General features: G+C 40.6%; 1 protein-coding gene across 4 annotated transcripts in view; it reads right to left on the reverse strand.

The window, feature by feature from the left end:
• Positions 1–26494, reverse strand: part of LOC136866052 (zinc finger CCHC domain-containing protein 17) — a 182755-nt gene that overhangs the window by 124914 nt on the left and 31347 nt on the right. The gene's annotated exons all lie outside the window — the stretch shown is intronic.

Consider the following 26494-nt stretch of genomic DNA (forward strand, 5'->3'; position numbering starts at 1 on the left):
CTACCAACCACCACAGAAACACGCAATAGTGCTTACATCCCTCCATAGAGGGTTGGCGTCAGGAAGGGCATCCGGCCGTAAAAACAGGGCCAAATCCACATGTGTGACGCAGTTCGCACCCGCGACCTCACAGGTGTGGGAAAAAGCGGCAGGAAAAGAAGAAAGAAGATTATAATATTAACCTTTAAGGTTGTAGAGCAACTAAGTCTCAATATTACTTCAAGGAAAAAAAAACACTGCAACATTTTTTTATTTTTTTGCTATTTACTTTACGTCACACTGACACAGATATGTCTTATGGCGATGATGGGATAGGAAAGGCCTAGGAATTGGAAGGAAGTGGCCGTGCCCTTAATTAAGGAACAGCCCTGGCATATGCCTGGTGTGAAAATGGGAAACCACGGAAAACCATCTTCAGGGCTGCCGACAGTGGGGCTCGAACCCACTATCTCCCGAATACTGGATACTAGCCGCACTTAAGCAACTGCAGCTATCGAGCTCGGTCACTGCAACATTGCAACAACTATCGAGGTATCTCATTAATTAGTATAACAGGCAAAGTATTTACTGGCATCTTGGAAGGGAGAGTGCGATCAGTAGTTGAGAGGAAGTTGGATGAAAACCAGTGTGGCTTCAGACCAAAGAGGGGCTGTCAGGATCAGATTTTCAGTAAGCACCAGCTAATTGAAAAATGCTACGAGAGGAATAGACAGTTGTGTTTATGTTCCGTAGATCTAGAGAAAGCATATAACAGGGTACCGAGGGAAAAGATGTTTACCATACTAGGGGACTATGGGATTAAGGGTAGATTATTAAAATCAATCAAAGACATTTATGTTGACAACTGAGCTGCAGTGAGAACTGATGGTACAATGAGTTCTTAGTTCATGGTACTTACATGACAAGGATGTAATCTTTCACCTTTGTTGTTCGCAGTTTACATGGATCATCTGCTGAAAGGTATAAAGGGACAGGGAGGGACTCGGTTAGATGGAAATGTAGTAAGCAGCCTGACCTATGTTGACGACTTGGTCTTAATGGCAGATTGTGCTGAAAGCCTGCAATCTAATATCTTGCAATGAGTATGGTATAAAAATAAGCCTTTGGAAGACTAAATTGATGTCAGTAGGTAACAGAATTGAATGTCAGATTGGTGATACAAAGATGGAACAGGTAGATAATTTCAAGAATTTGGGATGTGTGTTCTCCCAGGATGGTGATATAGTAAGTGAGAGTGAATCAAGGTGCAGTAAAGCTAATGCAGTGAGCTCGCAGTTGCGATCAACAGTATTCTGCAAGAAGGAAGTCAGCTCCCAGACGAAACTATCTTTACATTGGTCTGTTTTCGGATCGACTTTGGTTTACAGGAGTGAAAGCTGGGTGAACTCAGGATATCTTAATTCATAAGTTACAAGTAACAGACATGAAAGTAGTGAGAATGATGGGTGGTAAAAACAGGTGGGAACAATGGCAGGATGGTCCTCAGAACGAGGAGATAAAGGCGAAGTTAGGAATGAACTCGATGGATGAAGCTGTACGCATAAACCGGCTTTGGTGGTGGGGACATTTGAAGCGAATGGAGGAGGATAGGCTACCTAGGAGAATAATGGACTCTGTTATGGAGGGTAAGAGAAGAAGAGGGAGACCAAGACAACTATGGTTAGACTCAGTTTCTAACGATTTAAAGATAAGAGGTATAGAACTAAATGAGGTCACAGCACTAGTTGCAAATAGAGAATTGTGGCAACATTTAGTAAATTCACAGAGGCAGTTCTGGAGGACAAAATATACAGAAAATTTGATTGAAGAAAAAAAGGTCTATATAACACATGACTTACTACCATGATCCAAATTTTAAAAAATTCTAGAACAATCAAAGAAGTAAAAATATAATTGACAAAAAAACGAAACAAGATATCTTGCGGAACACAAGGGAGAATATAGAAAAATTGTCGAGAAGGCACTAAATCCGAAGAAGCTTCGACAATCATTTGATGCCTAACAATGAACAATTAAGAAACATCTGGAATAAAACTCATTAAAACACAAGAATGGATGTGGCAATATCAAGACAATGGTAGAAAACCAATCACAATTTTTGGAAGAGGAAATAAGAAAACATAACATGTCCCTTTCAAATGACAAAAAACTACAGCTGTAGACACAAGAGAGCTTTTAAATAGGAAAAATGGTATTCTTGGTACTGTTCTTGGTGAGGTCCCAATACGCTCTTGCAAGAATTTTATTGTTTCAGTTAACCTGTTATAACTACGATAAGTTTAACTGATGTTTAGTTATTGCAGCATAGCTATTTTTATTAGTGTCTTGCTTGCTCTTTCTGTTTGCAAGTAGTAGTAGTAGTAGTAGTAGTAGTAGTAGTAGTAGTAGTAGTAGTAGTAGTAGTAGTAGTAGTAGTAGCAGTAGTAGTAGTAGTAGTAGTAGCATAGCGAATAGAAAGAGGAAGTGAGAGCACTTCGACTTGCTTCCAATTACAGTAATGGAGAAACTAGTGGCTACAGTGCGGAGATTTGCCACTGCAGCGCAATGATCGCTTTGGGTGAACAGATGGCATTGTTTATATTGGGTGCGCGTTTTTACTTGTAGCGGGAGTGATTTTTGAGTGTAATAACTACATTTTGGAAAGAGCCTCCGTGGCTCAGACGGCAACGCGTCAGCCTCTCACCGCTGGATACCGTGGTTCAAATCCCGGTCATTCCATGTGAGATTTGTGCTAGACAAAGTGAAGGCGGGATAGGTTTTTCTCCGGGTACTCCGGTTTTCCCTGTCATCATTCATTCCAGCAACACTCTCCATTAACATTTCATAGCATTTATCAGACATTAATAAATCACTTTGGGAGTGGCGACCCCATCATACTCCTATATATGGTTCATTCATTCCATCCCTGACCAGGTCAAAGACTGGAAAACAGGTTGTTGGTTTTCAACTATATTTTGGAATATAGTGAGTAATAAATGCCGTCGTGCTTTGTGCTGGGGTGTCGATCTGCTTACAGGTCAGGTGAAGGTAAATATTTCTTCTCTCCACCTGAAAATGAGGAGCATTTTCTCAGTGGGCTAGAGTGATCCCAAGAAAAGACATGCAGCTTATGCGTAAGTCTAGGATTTGTGAGTGACATTTTTCGGAAGACCTTACTATAAAGGTAGGCTCGTTTATTATTAATGGGGAAAAAGCTGAAATTCCAAGAATAAGGTGGAGTTTAAAGCCAGGAGCTGTCCCTCACATTTTTCCTAACATTGTCCTATTTAAGCAAGTCCCTGAAAATTCGAAAACCCCCATTAATACGAGAATTACTCAAAGAACATGTTCGCAATGACAATATTAACAGTTGTAGCTTAGAACGTAATGATCTAAATTTTCCCCTCGACATCTAAAATACTTAATAGTGATGATATTGTAAAAATAAAAGAACCTGGTCTCAGTTTGCCCTATAAAGTAGCTCATAGTGACGTTGATGCTTCTAGAACTATTCTAAATTTAAGGGTACAAGTTAAAAACCTTGGTAGGAATTTAATTACAAAAAAGAAATCAGTTGCATGCAGAGCTAAATTAAAGCAGTTTGCAAATAAAGTCAATGTGTCAAGTGTAGCTGAAGACAGTCTTAAGTTCCTTATCAAGAAACAAAAAATAATTGTGGACACAGTGCTCACAAAATGTAGCACCAGCCTGAAAGGTATGTACTATTCTAATGAATATATATTAGATAGTTTGCTTTTGAAAATAAAATCCCCTCAGGGTTACAAACATTGTCTGAAGCATGTGTTACTTTCTCTCCCTACCAAAGCTCATTTGAGACGACTATGCAAAGGGTTCAAATGTACTTATGGTATTAATGGAAATGCCATGAATAAAGATTTTTATTTAAACGAGCATGACAAAAACAAGCGACTAGGTATAGTGATTTTTGATGAAGTGAAATTGAGAGAAGATGTTAGATTTAACACAACTACACTGCCAGTTGACAGATTTTAGATTTAGGAGATGAAACTCCCTATGACAAAAAGAACATCGTTGCCAATCACACGCTTGTATTTATGTTTGTCCCTTTGTTGCACAGCTGGGTGCAGCCTGTAGCAGTGTATGCTAGCAAGAATGCAACTCCTGGAGAACTATTGTCAGAAATAATAATTCAGGATAATTCAATTGGAACAAGCTAGGGTGAAAGTTATTGGTTTTACGTGTGATGGAAATCAGTGTAATAAAAGGGCGTGGATGAATTTGGGAATATCAGGAAAGAATGATAGAATAAAATGGTCCATTGAAAACCTAGCAGATCATCAAAGGTGAGTGCGAGCATTTTCTGATTCCGTGCATATTTTGAAGTGCATAAGTAATTATTTCTACGATAACGTTCTTTTGCTGTATCAAGGTAAAGAGGTGAATTACAACTTTTATAGACAGATATATCAAATTGACACTTCTCCCAAGTTTGCTGGTCTTCGAAGTTGTCCTAACATCCTCTCACATAGACCCAACCTCATTTCAGATGATGAACGCCAGGTTAGCTTTTCAGTTTATTCAGTAATAGTGTAGCCGATGCAATTAAGCTGTTTAGAGAAATCAAGCCTAATGAATTCAGTGACAGTGAGCACGCAGAAATTTTCACACAAGAAATCAATAATCTTGCAGATGCCCTAACTCCACATTGCCCGTAAAAGGTGTTTATAAAGGTTCTCTGTCACACAAAATATTGCTTGAATTTTTAGAAAACATCACATCTCAGAAAAACACATTTGCATCTTCAAGAACTTTGGAATCTTTAAGAGTAACCTTGAAAAGTACTCTGGAAATGGCGGACTACTTGTGCAGCAGAGGATTTAGGTATGTCCTGATGGCAAAATTTAATCAAGATCCTTTGGAGCATCATTTTGGTATTTTGCGTTCCCTTAGTTGCGACGATCACCCTTCCACTGTGGACTTTTTACATTTACACATGCTGCAGTCTGTGTATTGTACCTGTCTAAATGGTGTTTTATTGAATTTTGGGAAGTTGGTAAAAATTTGTAATACAATACGGGTTTACGCGTGAGCGAGCACCAGCTGATCGCCGTGCCGTTCCGCTGCAGACGAGTGAGAACTGGGTCAGCCGGTGAAGGTCACCACGTCACAGAGGTTACATCACCTAGCGAGCCGATAGCCAAGGGGGAGCGACATTCCAGAGAAATCTGCTCACAAGTTTGAAGGACGAATCACGTTGCAGGATAGATGGCAGCCAATAAAAATCAGTGAAGGTTGGAGGACTTTTCTAGAAAGAAGTCGAACAGTAGAGTTTCTAAAAAGAAGTCGAACGGTTGAGTTACACGAAAGAAGTCGAACAGTATAGTTACAGGAGAGACAGTGAACAGTGTATTTTCCAGAAGAGTTAGCAACCAGTGGTATTAACTGTTCACCTCTTGTACTGCACGACGACTATTATTAATGAGTGCTAATTCACATTTTCATAAAATCAATTCAGTATAGTGCGATATTATTGCTGCCGCACATTTTCCCGGGTGGAACTTTCCAAAACACGCACAGTCTGCACAGTCATTACGCCAAGCGTTACTGCAGAAGTTTGTAGAATGTTCCAGTAAGAACTACAAGGGAGGATGACCATCGAAAGAGTACCTTCGAGAATAAACCAGGCCTATGAACATCGTCTTGTTAGTAATATAATATATTACTCGAAATTCTGTCAGCTCAACGATGTACTGTAGACTGGCAAATGTGCTCGAAAATTGAAGTTTTGGTAGGACTGAACCCCAGTGTACATAATTGCGCCAGTTAAGTACCGTAAGACAATCTAGTGATACACAACGAGTGTGGATCCAATTTTTATAATAAATTTCAGTTTCAGCTACCTCCACGAACACCAGCCATCAGCATGGAGCGAACCAGAAGGAAATCCTGGAATTTTCTAAAACCTTGCTGGAGGGATTCAACGCTATTGGACTTCACCAGGGTCATGATGTGTTAAACCGACATGTGCAAGCCAGCACGATGAATTTGTTCGTCCACAAGCCACCGTAGTGAAGAAGAGGAACCAACATCTATAGCGACATCCAGACGCAGGAGATTTACATCGGAACAATAAGTACTTTTGTTACATTTCTTCTCTTTCAGTAGATGGCTAGTTGGATTGTATTCTTATTTAATGAAATGTAGTTTCTTTAGTAATGTCTATATTTAAGTGGTGGTGATGGTAGAGTAGTCATGGATTCATTGATTCATTAGTTTCATTTTTTTTTCTCTTTTGCATTTTCTTGGGATATTGCTATTTGATTCAGTGATTGATAACCCCGGTTGCTAGTGAAATTCACAAGGTTATGAACAATTAAGGTCCTCGAAAGGAATTATAGGGGAATGAAGCCTAATAATAAGCATAGTAATAATAATAAAAATGACTTCATAAAAAAAATCATGACGACGAGGATGAAATTAAATAACATTAAAACTACAATTAAATCGAAGCTTTAATGAACAACTGATTTGTGAAATAAGATTGATTTTAGAAGGGAAGGTGATTGCTGTGGAGAGTAGGCAGCTCATCGAGAAGACGCTTTTAGGAGCAATAATCGGGGAGTTAATAATAATAATAATTATTATTATTATAATTATTATTATTATTATAATAAAAATGAGTCAGAAATTTTAAATGGTTGCTGAGGATTAAAACTCAGTGATGATTGTGATGATGGATTTTTATGATGATATTTGACGACATGGGACCGCTAGGATACATGTTAGTCGCGAAGATTATAGTGATTTATGGTGATATAATTAAGTGTTCAGGGAATAATAATGATTTTCCGCCCAACAACTGGTATTGTGTAATATATGACTCGATTATTATTTTTCTTTTCCCTGAGGGTTACGAGCGCGTTCTTCGAAGTTCCCTAACCGATGGTGGTGGTGATTATTTCTTCGATGCTATTCTTTTACTTATCCTATTTTGTTGTTTAACACAAGTCATAGTGAATCTTTACTATTATTGGCTAATAAATCGAGGGTCCTCAACCTAATTCTGAAGGGAGACATAATAATAATAAAAAATAACAATAATAAAAATAATATCCTCGACAGTGTGATAAAATCTGTTGATAATCAGTTGGGGGAGATTGTGTTATTGCGCGACAGCTTATCCCTGTGTTTCCAGGAGTGATTATTCTTTCAGTGATTTTCTTGCGATTTACTGTCCAATGATACTGTAGTTCACGTTGATTGCACGTTTTGCTACGTGATACTCTATCTATCCACAGTGTATTAGTTAGTGAGATATCGTTTCATATGGTTTATAAAATGAATACAGTCGAACGAAATCTATGAAAGGGGAAATATGCCAAAGAATTTCCAAAGAGTTTTGTAAAGAATTTCCAAAGAAATTGATAAAGAATTTCCAAAGAATTTGTTTAGAATTTTCTAAGAGATTTTCAAAAATGTGTCAAAGAAGTTGTAAAGAAATTCTGTCGAAGTATCTTCTGATGATAATGTTTTGAGATTTCCAAGTGTTTTGCAATCCGAATTTCAGAGTATGGGAAAAATAGTTTTTTTTAATTGTGCTAAATCTTTTAAAGCAAGATAAAGGAAACTTCTAGAAAGAAAATAATAATTTATATTTTCAGATGAAAGACATTGTAATTTGGAAAGAGTTAATTGGTGGGAAGTAACCAAACTTTCACGAGGAGGAAAATAATTTATAGCTAATTGCTTTATGTCGCACTGACACAGATAGGTCTTATGGCGACGATGGGACAGGAAAGGGCTAGGAGTGGGAAGGAAGCGGCCGTGGCCTTAATTAAGGTACAGCCCCAGCATTTGCCTGGTGTGAAAATGGGAAACCACGGAAAACCGTTTTCAGGGCTGCCGACAGTGGGGTTCGAACCTACTATCTCCCGAATACTGGATACTGGCCGCACTTAAGTGACTGCAGCTATCGAGCTCAGTGAAAATAATTTATAAAGATTGATGAAGCAAGGGAATATTGTAAATTTCATGGTTTAATGTAGCATTTTCTTTTTTTCCTGATCATAACAACATTATCGCTAATTTTGTGAATTGGTCAAATGTTGCAGTTCTTTACGTGGAGAATTGACCTAGGGTATGGCTTCGGAGTGTGTTTCATTGAAGATGAAATCAAAGCTAATGGAACCCATGAGCATGCTGTGGATTCATATTTATTTCGCTAATGAGAAGCAGTTAATTTAAATTATGTCTGTGTAAATATATTTTCTCTTCCTTTTTCTTGCACTGTCCAGACTGGTTTTATATTTTAATAAATAGTATTGTTATTTTGTTCTGATTTTTTTTTTCTTCCATATTATATCACCTATCCAGTCACTTATGGCCCTGCAAATATAAATTTTCTGAAGGTCAGTCCCGTAATAGTAAAGTTGGCCCTGCGAACGGTCCACCCTTTGGGGACTGTCGCTCCGCCGAATGAGCGACCCCGGAGAAGGGGACAGTATATACCCACCAAACTCGCCTTAAATTTGACCGCAAGTTGAGAGTCAGTGATGGGATCCCCCCCCCCTCACTAAATTTGTTAGTCATATCCATGCAATGGCTAAAGAAAGTGAACGTACGAGTAAAGAAATTAAAGATTCAGCAGAGGTCAAAATTAAAGAAAAAATAGTACTCACAGACTGGGAAAATGAAATAACTCTTCCTTACAAGGGAAACCTCAAAAATCAGACTTTAGTGTTTCACTTGGCAGGCTACATAGTAAGAAAAAGTGACAAATACGTTGACTGCTTAGAATGTGCTCACACTCTTCTTAGTTGAACAGCCACCTGAGCTACCACTGGCAACATTTACCCTCATTACGGATTATGGTACGAAGAAAGGCTTGCGATACTTGACATATCCTTCAACGTGAGTGTTTAGGTTGCTATTGCAAGTAGAAGAGGTGGTCTCAGAAAAATCGCGATCAGAACAAAATTTATAGGGTGATATATTTTTTGCATGTTTGGACAGCATAGACTCTATAGTTGTCCGACCCACAGACTTTGGATGCAGCAGTGATCACAGATATGACCTTGTGGGGAAAATTAGCGTTTCATTACATTAAGTGCCAATTATTCTTCTGAACGTAGGAAATAAGGAAAGAGCTGCTATCGTCCAAATTGGCGAAATCGTCCTGGAAATTCCCCAAGGTTTCAGACAACTAACACTTTCGAGAGTGAGTTAAAACTTTTTGTATATGTCTTAGATAATGTGAAATGTATAATAGTTTCAACCATATCTCAATACTTTGTAAGTCATTTCAGAATTACTGATGTTCAAATCTTTTCAGAGGATAACATTAAGCCATTAAATTAGTGTTTACCAGCTTCCTGTATTCAAATATTCTTGGACTGTACACACATGACACAAGAAAGGGAATAATTCAAAGGTCATTCTGGCAACTGGAAGTCTTAGAGAATTTATTTCGTGTACGTTTTGTGTAGTGCCACACCCACTTATTGTATTAATGCGAGCAACTACACTAGTGCAGTCTGCCGCCACCACCTATTAACTACGAGAGAGCACTCCCTTCCTCTTTCAATACGCTATGGTAGTAGTATCAATCATCAATGATCTGCATTTAGGGCGGTTGCCCAGGTGGCAGATTCCCTCTCGATTATTTACCTAATATTTAATTTATTAATATCAGTAGTCTGTGATCTATTTAGAATTACACATTTCTATAGTTAGCCCGCTATTTCTCGTATTTCATAATTAGGATATATGTAAGTAGAATAATAATAGTGTAGTTATTTTATCAGTTATTTTCTTGCTTCATTACTGTCGCGAGATCTTTGTGTAGTATACATTATTTCTACCTCTGAAATATATATTTCGGACAGACGATGGTTGGAGAGAGTTTCAATACATATGACACACTCGAGAATAGGTGCACTTTCTTCTCCAGAATACATGAAACCATGTCTTAAGAGGGATTGAATTTTTTTAAAGTATGATTTTTGACCTTTCGATATCCTGCTCTCCTCCGGCATGGTGATGGAAGAACCCAGTATTGAAGCACTCCCTCCTGGCATCAAAGTACTGGTAACCGATGCTGAAGAGTTATCTTCAGACCAGAAAAGAAGAGCTCTTTTTGCCGACATCGGGTTATTCTGAAGATCACGTTTTAACCACCAGTCCATCCTCGTATCTACCTATTTAAGTACTTTCAACTTTTAAGGCTGTCTGTCAAGACAATGACATGACTTGTAACAGTTACCTTGTCCTAACAGTTCATTTGCCAACAATAAATATGCATCCTTTTTAAAATAACGAAAGAAGCCAGCATACAAGGTTCAAAGAGCTCTTGAGACCGATATGGAAACGAAACAGCCTGTATTATACGAAAAGTGGAAACAGTGTCTAATGGAATTGGCATGGAAAAAGTACAGTCACATATAGCTATACCAAGAAGAAAATCTGTGAGGTTCACGATGAATGCAAACACAAAACTTGGTCTAACACCAAAGATAGACTAGTTATGTGAAAACTACTATAAAAGACCTGTGGCAGCGTCACATTCAGCTTTTCTTCAATTTAAGGAGAACCTTGTTTCTGCACCTACAGATACAGCCCAGACGTTACAGTAACTGACAATCTCGCGTACGATCAGTAGGAGACCTATACGTGGCAAACGCAAATATTACAAACCTGCCTTTCACCAACGGAGGTATTTAAGAAGTGTGCAAATGTAGTTACTATCTTCAGGAAAGATGATGATGATGATGATGATGATGATATCAACAACAATTGTTAAGCAGATGCTAAGTTTGAATCCTTGCTTTTCCGTGTGTGTCTAGTGTAATCTACCAGAGACAGATCAGATGTTTTACCTTTGGGGACCAGATGTCTCTAGCAGCTATTTTCTAGTGCTACCTTGTGTTTGGTACTGTAACTAACTATCAAGAATTTTTATGTTTGGAGGGTTGATAACCTAATCTCCCTTCGATTATTTATTTGTTATTTTGGAGATATCATCACTGTTATAAAGTTTACCCATCTATCACAATTATCCTACTCAATTCAATTCCACCAATAAAACAATGCATGACATTAATGTTCTATAACTCTCTGCCATGCCCCTATAAAAGCTATGATATTCTTGAGCTAAGAGGTCTATCACCTGTGATTCTTACAGTGTTACATAAGTGAGGAGGTCTCCGTCGGGTGATGTTGAGGCGGGAGCTGGTGTGAGGTGACTTCACACGGTAAAGGTATAATTTCCGTCTAACGTATGATTAAAGGGAAGATCCCAGCATTTCCCTTTAGCATGTAACAGTTAGGTCGACCTGCACTTACATGGACTTTATCTTTTCCATTTATCTTAAAACGTACGGTTTTCTAGGCAGTCTTTGGACTTTGAAGTTATCATCCCTAATGGGGATTTTGTAAAATGTAAGGATGCGCAGTCTCCCATAAGTCCAACCCCTCGTCCACATCGTGGGAGATTAGCAACGTTAGAAGTAGAGGAGTGCCTGTAAGGGTGAAGTACAGTGGCGACATTGTATGCCCCGAGACCGCTACAGTAGCTGTGAAGTCCTTACAAGAACTCTGAAAATAGCGGCTAACGGGGCTCTGGTGAAGCTGCTGCCTTGTAGTAAATGAAGTTTGTTCTCCTAAGGCTAAGGGAAGTGTCACGACGCACCCCCTTTCATGTCTCAGTGCCGAGCGAACTGACTCGAGCGAGTCTTGAATCCGCGACCTCCAAGACCAGAGGTAGGGAGTATCAATTTAGAGTTTATATGATCATGTAACAGTGGCAAGAAGTTATAGTGATTCAAATGTTTGAGTGATCATTTTATTAAGTGGAAAAAAATTCAAAGTGTTCAAAGCAAAAGATTTCATACAAGTTTTACTTGGGGCAAGCTGGTGCAATGCAAGTTAGTGTATGTGTAATGTTGTGAAATAGCCGACAACACACTGTCAGTGCAAACAGAAACGCCGTAGGAAGTGTTTCTAGAAGCCAGTAGAAGGAAATATTGCATAGATTTTTGGCGTAGTAAGAAGCCACTTTGTCAAGTAGATTCTATGACACTACCCCATCAGTTAGTGGGAGGAACACGTGAGCCGATCAGACTTAAAAACGACATACTTCTGGATGAGTAGAGTGGAAAAGCTTCGAGAAGCCTTGAATGGAGAATATAGGCGGAATTACTTTGACGGACCGGGGAGATGTAGGCAGCCGCTGTGAGAGCAGGGTGTATGACTGTAAACCATAGCATAAGCTGCAGAATAGTAATATGTGGCTAGGCAAATCCAGTCAAACATTGCGAAGGAAGCACAAAGCGAGAAGAGACTACTGTAGATGCAAATCAGCTATCAGTAGTGACGGGAATTTGGAGGTGCCAGTTTGAGTTCTGGGCTTGCATCTCGCTTTAACTAAACATCGCATCGAACAAGGCGACTACGGTGTCTTGGGCGCAGAGTAAGGAGTCAAAAGAAAGAAGTCCGACACAGGTGACTGAAAGACATCTTCGAACACAAGCTAAGTAATCACCAAGTCATGCAGGGTTTGATCGTACTGTATTGAAGAGTGTAAATGAACTGGGTAGTCGAGGACTTTGAAGGAAACTATCTAACCAAGAGCTATAAATGTACTTTTACAAAGATTTCAAGATACTTAATTGTATATTTGTAAATGTACAGTGTGCGCTTATTTAAAATAATAAAGGTGAAGGGAGTTGTGTGTGCTGTAAAGTTGGTTTTGTCACTGTTTAACATTAGCTCCCGAAAAATCCCGAACCCAGTCCCTAGCCTGTCGAATCCTGTCTTAACTCAATACGGAGCCAACCATGAAGTTTATTACTTTGAATAATCCTTAGGATCACGACAGAAGAAACCCCCGACAGAAAATCAGCACACCTAGATGCTATAGGAGGCAGCCCTTCCACTGGGCTTTGGGTGCTGTGGGCTATTAACTCGCACGCCCAACAATGAACCATTACAGAAACACATACAGAAGTAAATCAGATGGATATCTCGATGACAACATTTGGAATGAAAACACGGACTCGTATTGGCTTTTGCAATGTGCGAACAATGTGGAAAGCGGGGAAGCTGGAACAGATTTCAAGTGAAATGAATCGCTATAAGATGATGGTTCTAGGACTGAGTTAATCATGACAGAATGGATTTGGAGAGTATCAGCTGAGAGATGGTAGGACGCTGTTGTATTAGGAAAGGAAGAAGACAATGACCATCAAAGTGGAGTCGGAGTGTTTTTCTCAACAAAAGCACGAAAATGCCTTCTTGACTGGAACCCAGTGTCATACCGCATCATTACAGCAAGGTTCAAGACAACAGTTAGAAATATTCACCCCATACAGTGTTACACACCAACAGAAACAGCAGATCCTCAAGACAAGGATCACTTCTATGGACAGCTTGGAAATGGCCTGACAAAAATCAAGAATAAAGAGATCAAAATGATAATGGGAGATCTGAATGCCAAGATTGGAAACAAAAACGAGGGAGTGGAAAGAGTAATAAGGGAACATGGAATGGGGGATCGGAATGATAATGGTGAGCACTTTGTTTATATTTGTCTGAATAACATTTTTTTTTTTTACAGGTGGATCAATCTTTCCTCACAAGACAGGCCACAAAGTTACATGGGATTCGCCAAATGGGAGAACACAAGATAAAATCAACCACTTTGCAATCAGCCATTGTGTGGAGAGGGTTCCTCTTAGACACTCTGAATAAAAGAGGCACAGATTGTGGAAGCGATCATGACTTGGTAATCACTAAAGTTAAAATGAAGATTGCTACAGTAAGTTGAAGTAACGACGAAGTGGAAGAAAGAAATTTAATGTTAAAAAGGTACGGATGTTAAAAAGGAATTTGTACTGGAGCTGAAAAACAGGTATAGTGATCTTGAACTTGATAGCTCAGGTGAATACCCAAATGAAATGAGAAAGAATGGTAGATGGGAAAGGATAAAATCAGTCTTCTTGAAAACAAGTGAAATTATACTGGGATTCAAGCAAAAGCAAGAGAATGCCTTCGATATCAGATAAAATATGGAAGAAGATAAGAGAAGAGATATCAGAGCACAGTTAAACAACTGCAAAGATGAAATGAAGAAGAAAAGCTTAATGGAACAATACAATGGAGTGAATCGACAAATAAAGAAAGTAGCAAGAGAAGATAGAAGGAACCAGGTAAATAGACTAGCGGAGATGGCACAGAAGGCAGCACTCAGAGGAAACTCAAAGCAATTCTATAACATCACAAGCAGCTGTCTGGAAAGAAATTCAATCAGCGTAGGACAGTAAAATTCAAGGAAGACAAACAGCTTATGAATAGTGAAGAGCAAATGAGAAGATGGATCATTTCAGTGAAGTGTAAAACACAGTTGTTGAACAGGAGGATCAATGTGAGGCAGAAATCAAGAGGTCCCAGAACTGAGAGTGAATATTAATCTGCCAACAAAGAGCGAGATTGTAAAGCAATGAAAAGCTGGAAGACAGGCAAAGCACCTGGCGTGGGTAACATTGTGACTGAGGTGCTGAATGCAGACTATGAGATGACTGCTGAGATGCTGTTGCCATTGTCTGAAGATATATATGGAACACAGACACACTTCCGGAAGATTGGAAGAAGGGCATTTTAATAAAACTACCAAAGAAGGGGGATCAGTCATGTTGCAGCAACTGGCAAGGAATTACACACTTGTCTATACCAAGTAAATTTTTTTCCAGAATCATACTGAACAGACTGAGAGAACCATTGGAGATCAAGATCTGGAAAGAGCAGGCAGGATTCAGAGAACACCGATCCTGTACAGACCAAATGAATAGCATCTGCTGACTTAGAAAGGGCCTTTGATAATGTACAGCGTCAAGCAATCTGGAGAACTATGCAGAGTTATGGGGTTCCAGTGAAGTTCATTAACATGGTAATGAAATTGTCGTATGGCTTTTAGTGCCGGAATATCCCAGGAAGGGTTCGGCTTGCCAGGTGCAGGTCTTTCTATTTGACTCCCGTAGGCGACCTGCGCATCGTGATGAGGATGAAATGATGATGAAGACAACACATACACCCAGCCCCCTGGAGATTGAAATTAACCAATTAAGGTTAAAATCCCCGACCCGGCCGGGAATCGAACCCGGGACCCTCTGAACCGAAGGCCAGTACGCTGACCGTTCAGCCAACGAGTTGGACATGGTAAAAATGTAACATAGAGGTTATACTTGTCAAATAGAACGTGATGGAGACCTTTCAGCGTCCTTTCAAGTAGAGTCAGAAGTGAGACAAGGATGCCGTCGTTTACTTATACTATTCCTGCTGACAATGGACCAGGTCATGAAGAAGGTCAATGAAGGAAAACAGAAAGGAATAAAGTGGGGGATGACTGAACATTTAGAAGATTCGGACTTCTCGGAGGATAAATGTCTATTATCACATTCATTCAGACATATGTCGGATGAAAGACTTTGAAATGGAAGCGCATACAGTGGGACTCAAAATTAACATTGCCAAGACAAAGGAGCTAAGGGTAAATGCCAGAAACATGAACCCACTACAACTAGAAAAAGAGACAGAGTGAGTTGACCACTTCTGATACCTAGCAAGCATTATTTCCAGAAATGGAGGGGCAAATTAAGATGTCCAAAATAGGGTCAACAAGGCCAATGGGGGGGCCTTCGCCCAATTCCGACCCGTGGTGGTGGTGGTGATTTTTGTTTTATGAGGAAGTACAATGAAGTAATCATCCTCTCTGAACAAATTAGTAAAAAAGATTTAAAATAAAATAAAATTATTTATTCAACGAAGGAATTTGGAAATGCAGTACAAAATAAAACAAATAATTATTGAATTAGGCCAAAAAATTACTAACGAATCAAAAGGGAACATGCGTTTCCTGAGTAACAGTACACTTGTAAATTACATACCCTTGATTAATCCACTGTCGCACATAAAGCGGATGATGAGATCAGCAGTAGTCGCGTCATCGGCTAGTATGCGTTTGAGCGTTTCGTGCAGGCCGAGGCTCCGTCTTAGGCCAGTGAGATCAGTGCACTTTGTGAGGATGTGGGCCACTGTGAAGTCAGCACCACAAGAACACACTGGAGGGTCTTTCCTCTTCAGGAGATAAGAGTGCGTAGATTGTCTGCCACCTATCATCAGCCTACACAATACTATGGCCTCTCTCCGTGAAAGCCGGAAAGAAGACCACCACATGGTAGTTGTCTTCTTAACACATTGGAGACTGTGTCTTAAGGTGGCAGATGGGCAGGCAGACCGCCATATTTTGAGGGTTTTTAAAAAATTGTAGAAAATAGTAGATAGGTTGCAATTGTAACACGTATATATCATCAAAAAATTAAAAGTGCCTATTCTACAGATTAAAAGGTTGCATTAAAATCTAGTGAATACTTTTCACATTACACATTTTCCAACGGCATGCCTTTTGCAACAACAACAAAAAATGTCTGTCAACAAAGTCTTTTAAATAATGAGCTGGAGTGCGGAATAGTTTGAAGCATTCAGGGACACAAAGTGCTACAGAACACGTTGGATACCACCAGTATGTCTTTTTCCTTGTTACTTTCCCATTTTCCGCTTTTCCTTTATCTGCACGGGCTTTGCAAGTGCATCCAAATCACCAAAAGTACCTGACGAATGTGAATCAGTCCCTGCCTTTGAATTATCATTGCCTGCGTCACTTCGTTCTAAATGAAAATCCAGTCATATGAAGATCATGAAGCATTAGCTAAATAAACTACAGAGTGCAAAATCACTCCTGGGTGGAATACGACAGAATATGTTATAAATACCTTCATCACTAACATGATGTTCGAAATCAGGGTCTAAATCAGAATCATCTCCCTCTTCTTCTGAATAACTGTCATAAAAAATCTCTTCTAAAATCTCTACAATTCCACCTTCAATCAATGATCCAATCATTATAGCAGAAACAAAACACAGTTTAAACACTTCGCACAATGTAAACAAAACTCTGAAAGCGCACGCCTTGAGCAGATGGAACCAAGGCTGGAAGCATGGAGTATAGAAGCGAACTCGAGCAAGAATAAGCTGCTATAAGTTCGAGAAAACAACGACAGAGGACACGAACAAACGGTATAGCTGTTATAAAATTTCTTTAAAGTGGTATGTATACTTTCCAAGCGATTCTCGTCCTGGCTGTGTTGACAATATAACAAAGATGTGGCCCGAGTTAGCCTCGGGTGCAGTCAGTCTGAGCCGTTACCACACCCCTATACATACTCGGGCTCGGTCTCCAATGTGTTAATTGCTCTCAGCTTGTCAGAAGTTCAGATAGCTAGCCACTCCGATTCCCAGGACGCCAAGATGGTTTGACGTAGCTGAGAACAAATATCTTTAGCAGGTACATTCATAGGTCTTGGAGGTAAAAGTACTACTTTCTTTGCAGCTTCATCCGCAAGTTCGTTTCCCGCAATCACAACGTGGCTTGGAAGCCAGGCGAAAGTGATTCTGGTGCCAGCATCACTTGACCTGGCTAGAAGGTCATAAATCTGCTGCACCAGTGGGAGTTGCGAGAATCAGGTTTCAATAGACTACAGAGAGCTTAATGAATCTGTACACATAAGAAAGTGGCTTCTTTCGACACCCAGTGAAAACAGCAGAGCTTCTAAGATGGCATAAAACTCCGCAGTATACATGCTACATACACTAGGAAGCGAGATCTTCAAGCTCATATCACTGGTGACGAAAGAGCAACCAACATTTTCTCCGATTTTAGAACCATCCATGAAGATATGTTTTGCGGCCTGAGATTGGTGAACAAAGTCCTGGAAATACCTCTAATAAACGGAGGAATCCCTGTTCATGTTGCGTCCACGGAGAAGATCTAGACGTATTTCCGGTCGCGGAACTAACCACGGAGGTAGCTCGCTAACAGTTTGTCCAAGACAACTACCAATATCTATATTTAAATCAAAACACAAGCTATCAATTCAAAACCTGATCGGCCTTGTGGCATTCGGCTGGACTTGGTACCTCTGATGGTATTGGGTACTAAATATGCATTGATAGCTAGGATGTAGCGGAAATTCACGAAATTTGGCAGCATACGTGAGGAGTAATACTGCCTCCTTATCTGTACAGACGTAACTCCCATTTCAGCGAGTAGGCTGGGAATGGGGCTAGTACAGATAGCCCTGTTGCCAGCCTAACTGCACTATGGTGAATACTGTCTATAGGCTCAGCGTAGATTTTGATGCTGAGCCATAAGCCGCGCTTCTATAGTCAATTCTGGAGGGGACTGTTGCCATGAAAAAACGTAGCAACACCGGACAGTCAGCCGCCCACCAAGTGCCGCTGAGAAACTTAAGCATGTTAAGTCTCTTCATGCAGGCAACCTTCAACTGATGGAAGTGGGGCTGCCACGTTAGTCTCTTATCAAAATGGGGAGACCCAGGAATCTGCAGGTGTCTACCAGTGGTAAGACACTGTTTTGCAAGTGGAGCTCTGGTTCATGATGCACAAGCTGATGTCAACAAAAGTGTAAAACTGGGGTTTTTGCCACTGAAAATTGAAAACCATTTTGCAGGGCCCATCTGTCGACTCGGTTGCTAAATTGTCTACATACAGCGACGGAACGACTGCGGGCCCAGCAGCGGCAACTATGCTGTTGATGGCAATTGCAAACAGCGTAACAATCAGTTCTGATCCCCGAAGTACTCCAATTTCCTGAATGTAATATTGAGAAAATGCATTCCCTACTCAGACTCGAAAGAACTGGGGGGAAATGAAGTTCTCAATAAACGTTGGCAAATTTCCCAGAAATCCCCACTGGTGTAGTGTGGAGAGAATCCCATATCACCAGGTAATATCGTAAGCTTTCTTCAGGTCAAGAAACACGGCGACTAGGTGTTCCTTCCTGAGAAAGGCCTCCTGAAAGGTGCTCTCCAGTCTGACCAGATGATGAGTGGCAGACCGATGACAGCGGAAACCAGTCTGGTAGTTAGACAAGAGACCTTCTGTTCCCATGGCCCACACAAGACGCCGGTTAACCATCCTTTCAAATAACTTACAAAGGCCAGTTGTAAGGCATATTGGTGTATAACTATCTTTACATAGCTTGGGAATAGGTATCACAATTCCGTCACGCCACTGAGATGGAAACACACCTCACTCCATATTCTGTTGAATAGAATGAGGATATCCTTGAGACATCTGTCACTCCAGTATCTGATTGTGGATTTTGTTCGGTCTAGGAACCTTGTCTCTGCATAGTGCAAGTGCATTCTGCAACTCCTACTCTGTGAATGGCACGTAGTAAAGATGCGAAGCACTAGAGGCAAAAGAGAGATGGTGTGTCTCTGCTTCGTGCTTAACTGGAAGAAATGCAGAATTGTATCTCCCAGAGCTGGATGTATCTGTGAAATGTACGTGATGTGGTCTGCAATCACTGAAGGAATCGTAACGATATCTCCATTAATGGAGATTCCGGGGACTGAGGGCATATTTTGTACTCTGAAAATACGGTGGAGTTTTGTCCACACTTGTGATGACAGAGTATGTGCCGTCATGGAAAACACATACTTTTACCACGTACCTTACTTACTTTCTCAAATTAAAAAAAAGGGCCTTCGCGTGCAGACGCTTAAATGTGATATGATTGGACATCGTAGGATTCCGACGATAATGCTTAAAAGCCCATCGATGATCACGTATGGATGCTGCAATTTCGTTGGTCCACCATGGGATCTGTTGGGAATACCAGACGAGGAAAGAATTGCTTCCTCTGCAGCAGCTAGAATTTCAGTGGTAATGGAAGAAATGTGGTCGTCAACAGACTCCAGCCTGTCGTCGGCCATTACTGCTCATCTGGAAAATTCTGGCCAATTTGCCCACTGAATTAACCAGCGCTTCGGTACTTCAGACTGTTTTTGATTTAAGAAAGATAGAATTATCGGAAAGTGGTCACTATCACAGAGGTCATCATGTACTTGCCACCGTAACAGAGGAACTAGCACATGGCTGCACAGTGACATCCAGGTGAGAGAATGTGCCATATGGGCTGCTGAAATGAGTTGGTTCCCCTGTGTTAAGCACACAAAGATCAAACTGGTTGATCAATTGCTCGAGCATTCTTCCCCTAGCACAGGAAAACGGAGAACCCCAGAGTGTGTTACGGGCGTTCACGTCTCCCAGCATGAGAAAAAGAGGAGGTAACTGAGCAATCAGATCTTGTAGTGCATGCATTTCAAGATCGTAGTCCGGTGGAATGTACATGTTGCCAATAATGACAACAGAGCGCGAAATGCAACTGCATCTAGCTGAGTATGGAGCGGTACTTCATAGCTGAAAATGTCTGAGCGGACTAGGGTACAAACGCCCCCAGTCGCAGCACCATCTACAGATACTCTGTCTTTAGAATAAAGACAATATCCTCTCATAGTCACGTCGTGTCTACGTCTCAAACGAGATTCCTGTAGACAGACTGTGGAGGCCACCAAGATGGATATCAATTGATGTAACTCAGCTATGCGACAGTAATAACTAGGGACCTGAAAAATCACATTTGTGATAAATGCAAATTTTTGAATCTTGTACTGAATCCAAGCCTACGGCAATTCTAATGTGGAATAAAATCACTTTTACGCATAAATAGCCGTGCGACAAAATGCGAATTGTGACCCAAAATGCGAATTGTGACCCAAAATGCGAAATTAGTATGAATATGCGAATTCTGCAAAAATGTGCTATTTTACTGGCGAAAACAACATATTTCGGCAAAATCGTCAGAAATACTCAAAATATGATGCATAAATCTTTCGACCATTCCGATCGATGAAGAAAAGTAGCCGATCAATTGCTGCTTGCTGACTTTAATCGATATTTACAATGGGAATAGCAAGGCAAGGGGAATAAGATCTGTATCGATTATTATCGAAATGTAAATCGAGTGTCACGGAAATAACGAGATAGATGCAGTGTTGTTTTCCTGTTGTTCTCTTTGATTCAAAACTGAAACTAGTGAAGAGTAGAAAGTCGAGCTATTGTTTAGGTTATGGGGCGCACGGCAAAAACTGCGCACGAAAGGGCTCAGCAATATGCAAAGGATGGTTCATATGCCACAGATTCAACGACAGTGTTTTGCAAGTATTGTAATTGCCGAGTTGGGTGGGAAAAAAAGGATAGCATTGTGAAACATGTTAAATCTGAAAAACACGTGGGTAAGCGACGCGATAACGAAAGTTCAATCCCTGCTGCTAGTACGTCTCAAAGAAAGCAATCTTCTGTGCTTACACAGATAGTTGTAAAAGACGAAAAATTTTCAGAGATAACTTCTTGAAACGCACAGTTGAAGTATTTGCCAAAGCAAATATACCTCTGGAAAAGCTAGAAAACAAAGAGCTAAGAGCCTGGATCACTGAGTTTTCAAATGAAGAGCTGTCATGCGTGAGAACTCTACGTGAAGTATATTTACCGGGTAAGTTTCTATTTCATTGATTGCGTACGTTTTAGGTATTACGACATCGAAACCACACGCAAAATTGAAGGATACCAAATTTGTGTGCGATTTCCATATCGAACTATCTTACCCGTACCCAATTGACCCAGTAATTTTGAATTATTTTGTTATAATTTGAGGTCTTTCTTCCTTTCTAGAAGTTGCATCTGACCACCAGAAAAGAACAGCAGAGGCTCTAGTGGGGAAGAACATCAACATACTCTGTGATGAAACTACAGATAGAATGGGCCGTTGTGTTTTTATCATCATATTCCAAGTCCCAGCCGGATCGAAAAGAGAGCTGCACGTTGTTTCTGTGAACTATCTTGATGCAGGAAATGCTACAAACTGCTCTCGTGCTGTTTTAGAAGCTCTGCGCAGTTATAGTGTACCATATGATGCAGTTAAAGTGTTTGTTAATGACAGTGCCCCGTACATGACCCGGTGTTATGAAACATTAAGTGTGGTCATAGGGGATCATTTAATGCATGTACAGTGCTGGGCACATAAGATCAGCTTGGTTGGCAATAGTTGGGTCACAGTGATGACAGATTTAAATGATGTGGATGCGATAGTAAAGTCTGCATTTTTGAACACAAGAAAGCGAAAATATAATTATTTACAATTCTTAACATCGAAGTAAGGTGCTTCAAAGAAAGCAAAGCTTTTTCCTGCACCTGCCATAACCTGATGGAATAGCTGGTTTCAGGCTGTCTTCTATTTGAGTGCTTACTTTACTGATGTTGTTACATTTTTCAAGATGTCTGTCATGTAAGACATCAACAACTGTGGTATTAAGTACCTGACTGATCTGAGTGACCGAGAAGTGAATAGGCTTCACTCCCACATGGTTTTTGTCACAGATCATGCAGCTGGATTGGTTGACCTTCTTACTGAACTTGAAGGGTCTCTGTATCCTACCTCTCATCTCCTTTACCCCAAACTGCAGAACCTTGACGCCAGTTTTACCTTAATTTGTGAGGGGAATTTTTCTGCGGCAACTAATGATGCTTTGATTAAGCTCACTCCTCTACAGCAGGCTGCATGTAGAGACACATTTGTCAAAGCTGCTCATTCTTCACAGTGCAAGCTAGCCACATTGAAAGCTAAAGACCCCAACCATAAGCATTTTGTGTCAATTTCTCAAGCTTTGCATCCAAAAAATATAATTTTGAATAACACTGAAAAATTAGATGAGCTTGAGAAATTGTTTGGAGTAACAGATCTCTCACGAAACGATATCTGGTCTGGTTACTGTTCTCTGAAACATGCAATTCAAACCCAGATGAAAGAAAGTGAAAAATGTGATGTCATGCTTGCATTAACTGCAGTTCAGACAGAGTTCAGCATATTTGCTAAATACTGTCTTGAGTTGTTGTGGACCCCAACGAACAATGTAGATAGCAAGCGCATGTTGTCTCATTACAACACAGTGGTTACAGACAGACGGTGCAATTTGAAAAAAAGCAATGCCGAAGTACTGACAATGCTTTCATTTGAACAATGAATTTGTACTGTGTATGAACCAAGGACAATAACTGCACTTCATAAACTTGGAATCGTTAAAATTAATAATACCATGCGATTATTTTAACTTTGTAAATAGATGCTAATTTTGGAAAAAATAGTTGCCAATTTTGGAAAAAATAGATGCTAATTTTGAAACAAATAGATGCTAGTTTTTCAGGTCCCTAGTAATAACTATTGCAGTTCCACTGCATAAGTGCCATTGTGTGGATAGGGAGTGCAACGAAATTAGGACAGTTGCTTGCCCTTCTTGTGGTCAACTACCTGCCAGTTTCCGCCGGCCTTGTCCTTTTCTATTTTGTCGTCATCAGCATCCACTACAATGAGAGGTTCAGTCTCCATTGTTTCCTCACTAGAGGGTGATTTGGAGACTGAACACTCCATGGATGGTAATCTCTCTGATTTGCAGCAGTGGACCTTCTTTCTGGGAGAACTAGGTTCCCCAGAAAGGGATCGAAGTAGAGGTCGCCGAGGCCTCTCACTTTTGCCCACCGTTTCCTTAGTCTTTGAAGGAGAGCTGGGAGATGGCTTGCCGGTGTTCTTTGGGAAGCCTGTGACCCCCCGATCGGTTTGGAGAAGGCATCCTCTCCCGTTTTTTAGGGGAGTGCTGTGGTTTCCCCTTCTCCTCCTTTGTAATCTGGGCTTTAGTAGGAGGGCTGGACTTTCCAGCCCTATTTGGGGAAATCCCCCCCCCCCCCTGCTCTCGTGAGGGAGGACTTCCCAGCTGAACATTCCTGGGAAGGGCTCTTCCCAGGAAACGTCGGCAATAATGCACCTTTACCTTTTGCTGCATTTTCTAATACTTTCTTGGTATCTCCAATTCCTTACTAAACAGTTCTTATTGGTAACTCTGACTTTTCAATGCACTGTCTGTACTGATGTTTTGTACAAAAGACTCTGGCATGATCCACACTTTTGCAACCTTTTCAGCAAAGGAGATGGAGAACTCCGAAGCAGCCATGGACTCGACAACTTATCCAATGTTTTTATCTCCTGGATCTTTTTCTCCTGCTTGAATGTGGGGCACTTCTTTGAGATTGGAGCATGCACACCTGGGCAGTTGACGCACAAAGGTGGTGGTGGTGTGCAGTCAACCCCAGCATACTCGCACTTCCCACACATTTTACAAGTCATCGTACCTGTACATCGCAGTGAGGTGTGGCCAAACTTTTGACAGTTATAGCACCTCATTGGTGTTGGAATATACGGTCGAACAGTCATACGATACATTGCCACTTTTATCTGTTCAGGCACGGTCTAGGCGTCAAAGCACCCGTATCGAGCAGCTTATCTCCCACACGTCTCTTCAACCTCTTCACGTCGGTTACACCCCGATGTGCTAGGTACCGGATGATAGTATCATTGGAATACTTAACCAAAACCCTGTGGAATATAACTGCCTTGCGTGAGTTCAGGGTTTGGTGCTTCTCAATTTTCACCTCTACCTTTCCAAACAACTTGGCTTTAAGTAGCCGTATGGACTGTTCAACTGTAGATATCTTGTTAAGTATGGATCCATCGCAGAGCTTGCGCATCTCGTCAACTTCACCAGCAACAATTTCTTCGATTGAATTACTGATTATAGTACCAAAGGCAAGGCTAGATACTCCAGAGGGCGCCCGGTATCTGGAGGGGGGTCACTCAGAAAACTCTCCCAGTAGCCATGCATCACCTCGCCACGACCAGAAACTTGTGATTGGGGGAGGATAAAACCCCCGTACTAACCTATTCTACCCAAGGCAGAGAGGGTGGCTAGACAGGAAGAGGAATGAAATTTAAGAAGGTGAGAATAGAAAGGTAGAAATGGTTATGAGGAACAAAGAGCACAGACACCTCTCAGACAACTTGGGAGACACCTGTCTAGCCCTACACCGAGGCCAATCCAGCATGGGTGACCCTGAGCTGGCACAGCCCTCGGGATCAACAAGCACACAAGCCCCCACACCGACGTCAAGGTCTTGGTGTCCCTAGATGGGGCCAGCACCGACCAGTGTGGAAGTCTCAAGAACTGAGGACTAAGATGAAATTTGAGGACCTTTGAATCTAACGTGAAATCTGTACTCTTTTACGGTTGTGAGACATGGAAGGTGGCTGAAGATATAACATGTAAAAGTCCAGAATTTGATCAACAAATGTTTGAGAACCACCCTAGGAGTGTGAAGGCTTGAGATTATATTTAATCAAGAATTGTGGGAGCATACCCAGCAATGAATGGCTGAAGCCCAGATAAAAGAACAAAACTGGAAATGGATAGGACACACCCTGTGCTGAGGCCCTGACAACATACGAGTACCAAAACAGGCTCTTTAATGGAATCCTCAGGGAGCTAGTAGAAAGGGGTGACCAAGGATAACATGGCGGCGACAGTTCGGAAATCTTGGAAGAACATCACGACAGTGGCAGCAAATCGAGTCAGGTGGAGAGCTGTTGTATGTGCCCAGTGCTCCACCCAGGAGTTACAGGAATTAAATCATGTAAGTCAAGGATGCATGAGCGTGTACCTTAGTTTCCCTTCTTCAATTATTGTTTTGTGTGACTAAGGTCTCTATATTCTAAATTCATCTACCTTTTTTTTTGGACTTCAGTTTATCCACTGTGTCATCTGGCTTTATGTCCTGTCAGGTTTTTCTTTAATCTTAAATATTGGAGTTCTTAAATGTTTCAGCCTCCATTACTCATATTTTGTTTTGGGGCTTTCTAGTGTAATTTAATCTCTTCCTTTCTTTTCTCTCTCTCTTTCTTTTCATGACAGTGTTGTATGAGCTTTGGCCTCTGTGAACTGTCTGGATCTTTTGATCCTTCTTTCGAGTGTGGCTCCCCCATAAGATAAACGTAGCTAAGGTATTACCTTATTAATTTAAGCAGACGGTATTTGCTGCTTCAAGTGTCTGTGGTGTTAGACAATTAACATTAATGTAATCTCCTGGTCCAACAAAGGGCATTTGTAACGTATAATTTTAAACTGAGCTCCAGAGTTCGAGGCCCATCCTGTGTAACTCTGTTCTAGAAGCTATGGCTTCTTTCTCCGAACTGTACTTATTCTATTTTACTCTCGGTTATGTAAAGGCTGGCCTATCCTTACAATTGTAAATTTATAAGACCTACTGGTCTGCATTCCATGACTGACTTATTCAAAATGGGAGTTCTTTCTCCCTTTATTGTAAATTTTCTAAGCTCATAAGCTCGCCTATTGTAAATTTCTGAGTTTCGAAGCTCCTTTTGTGATATATCCCACTTGTAGAACTTTTATTGTTGTCACATAACCCAAGTAATAACAAAGAAAAGAAAATACATTTTTTTCAGTAGATAGTGTAGACAAAATTTAAACTTTGGTTCATGCTTTGTCCAACCATTTACTCCTCACGCTTCTTTCCCTCTCTGAACCATAGAAATTACGGAAACAATAATAATAATTGGCTGTGAATTTTGAAGTAACAAAGAATACAGAAATACATCTGTTTCAGGAGCAGAAAAGAACCAAATATTATCAGACAAGAATGTAGGAAAAGATCAAGA

The sequence above is a fragment of the Anabrus simplex genome, chromosome 1 (assembly GCF_040414725.1).
Source record: "Anabrus simplex isolate iqAnaSimp1 chromosome 1, ASM4041472v1, whole genome shotgun sequence".
Classification (NCBI taxonomy): Eukaryota; Metazoa; Arthropoda; class Insecta; order Orthoptera; family Tettigoniidae; genus Anabrus; species Anabrus simplex.